Below are 3,089 nucleotides of genomic sequence, written 5' to 3'. Positions count from 1 at the left end.
CCGCCTATGTTGCCTTGCATATTTGAGCTGACAAAGTTCTCTGATGTGTACAAATATGCTGATTCAGATAATCTTTGCAGTAATTTTTCTTACATTATTTTTTAATTTACTTGACAATCATTTGATATTTTATTGATTACGTATATCAATATTTTTATTTTAGATATAAGAGGCTTTATGATTCAGGCATTACCAGTAAAACAAGCAGATCCAGATTGTACTTCTAGAGACATTATAATAGTGAATGAAGAGTAAATCAAAACTGAATACTACTTTTTTATTAAGTCATTTTAGATTAATGATAGTAGTTACAATTTTTTGTTATACCTGACAGGAAAAGACTCATGCTTATGACTCTTTGGAATGAATTTGAACATGATGAAGGGAGCAAAATAGCAGACATGATTAGCACTGCCCCTCTAATCATAGCTCTCCGTGTCAAAGTGACCACATTCAATAGTAAAATTTTCATTATGCATTATGATTGCTTTACTGTTTGACTTCTAAATACTTGATATGTTATATTACTAAAAATTTTCATCATTTTTACAGCTCTGTCATTCACTACAAGGTATTCATCTGGCATTCTGATAAATCCTCCACTCCCAGATGACCGCTCTTTTAGGCAATGGTAAATATAATTTTCTTTTTATTTTTTACCATAAATTATCAATTTATTTTGTTGGTAAATTTTTTATTTGTACTCTAAACATAACCATTCAGGTATAGTTTCAACAAAGAAGAAATCAGAAATTTGCTTGATGCTAAAACATACAATGATTCAAACTGTTTACTTCCTCCTCCAAATGAAGAAGATATCAAAGCAATCGGCAATTTTCAAACATCATTTTCAGTTGTAAGTGCCATTTGTTATTTAAAAATTTCGCTTAAATATAACTATTTTGTCTCTAACTTACATTCAAATACCATTCATACTTGATTCACTCAGCAAAAGACAGCTTGGGTGCAAGGAACTATCAAACTTGCACATGGATTCACCAAATATTGGACTACTGCTTGTGTGAATTGTCACAAAATTGTAAATGTTGACATTGACTGGACCATCCATTGTCCTTCATGCAAACAGCAAAGTGAAGTTGAACCCAGGTTAGATCATTAACTTATACTTCTAAATTAAACATTATTCCGATTTGTCACCATATATTAATCTTAATTCCTTCACTCAATTAAAGGGCTCGCATTCCAATTATTATAACTGATGCTTTGAGCTCAATACATTGCATTATATCTGGAGAAGATGCTGAAAAAATGATTGAGTTCACTCCACTGCAACTTAAGCAAGCACAAGAAGATGTAAGTAAAAATTTTCTGTCTTATATTCAACCATAAATACAAATATACATACAAAACAATTCACTAAACCTAACCAAAAAAATTTTCTAGTGTAGGGCTGTGGAATAGACACTCAACTAAATGATACCTTGAAAAAGTACACAGTGGTTTGTTTTCTGAAATCCTATGAGTCTTCCTTTCAAGGTCAACTCCAAAGAAAGAATACTGTCATTAAGGCTTACACTGTAGCTGAACTATCGCATAATCCATTTTCACTAGCACTTCCAGAAAACACTGAAGTTTCTTCTGCACTTGGTAGTTCATCAGCAAAGCATGCAAAAAAATCATCAAAGGATCAAATGTTCACACCAACTGCAAAGTTGGTACTTGAAGAAATTGCTGCAGCCAGTTCTTGCAAAGAAAGCCGCACATCTACAACCAGTGGAGTAAAAAGAAATCTTGAGTTTCCAGAAAGCCCATCTCAAAATCAAGCTTTACCAGCAGACACACTTGCTAAACATGCAACAAAGGCTCCTAAACAGTTTGCCAAAGAAGCTGCAAAACAATATATAGTCCACCTGGCAATATCAAAGACAGTCAAGCAAAGAAAGCTAAAGCTAAGCAAGTCTGATATGGCCTAATTCTGTACTTTTGTTAATTACCTTAGTGCCTGCTTTCATTGCTTAGACAATATGTTTTGAATTATATTATGATCCATTAGTAATGGATCCTAATATAACTATTAATAGTTTAACCAACAATGTTTTAATTCAATAGGCAATGAAGCGTATTTAAGCCTCCTAATATGTAATTGTGGCTAGTACTCAAGTATGTATTCTACTAAGACATGAATGACTTAGTTTATGTAATCTATGGTTGTGATTTGCATATTATTTACCTCTTGAACCTATATATACATTATGATCTTTTAGCAAATTATCCTCATTGTTACAGCAAATCCAAAAAATTTAGTTGGTCATATCAGTGGGTAGGCCACTGCGTAGCACAGCCAGACCCATGCTAGTTTAGTTATATGCTGAGTGAATGATGTAAAATATTTTGTAATGAACATAAGCTTCCTTTTTCCTAAAATAAATTTAAAAAATATAATAACCACCATGACTATTGATTGAATCAAATTGTCACTTACAATTAAATAGAGTGAAAATACCTTTGTCATAAAAATTGAACAAAGAGCATGTGTAAAGTAATATCTCCAATTGATGATAGATTCCAAGGATTTGGTGATTCAAATGTTCAAATGTTTCAAGGATTTGGTGGGTGATTTAGACGTTCCAAAGATTTGGTGATAAGATAAGACTAGGTGTAGGTGTGTCATTATATATTCCTCTCCAGAGATACACAAGGTTTCTTATATTTTTCTCTAGGTACAAACGGTTTCTTATATCCTATCTTCAGATATAGAGGGTTTCTTATATTTCTCTCCAAATACAAAGGGTTTCTTATATCTTGTCCACATAGAGGGTTTCTTATATCCAAATAGATTGGTGACCATCTTTGCTGCAAACCCAACTTCTTCAACAATATCTGCACTTTGCTGACACTGGTTGATATTGCAATCCGGTTTCCAACATGAACCAATTCAAAGCCGAAATTTATTGATCTATTTGGCATATATTGATGTGATTTTTGGTCTGATTTGATATTTTCTATTGATAATGTTTTTCTCTCATTGGATGCAATCGAAATGAGTTTATTTTGGGTTTAACTTTGAAGTATTTTTGGTGTTAATGGGAAAGAATTTTCTGGTGTAACTTTGATTTTTACTAATGATT

Source organism: Coffea arabica, chromosome 3e (assembly GCF_036785885.1).
Source record: "Coffea arabica cultivar ET-39 chromosome 3e, Coffea Arabica ET-39 HiFi, whole genome shotgun sequence".
In the NCBI taxonomy this organism is placed as follows: domain Eukaryota; kingdom Viridiplantae; phylum Streptophyta; class Magnoliopsida; order Gentianales; family Rubiaceae; genus Coffea; species Coffea arabica.
This window is presented reverse-complemented; position numbering follows the sequence as displayed.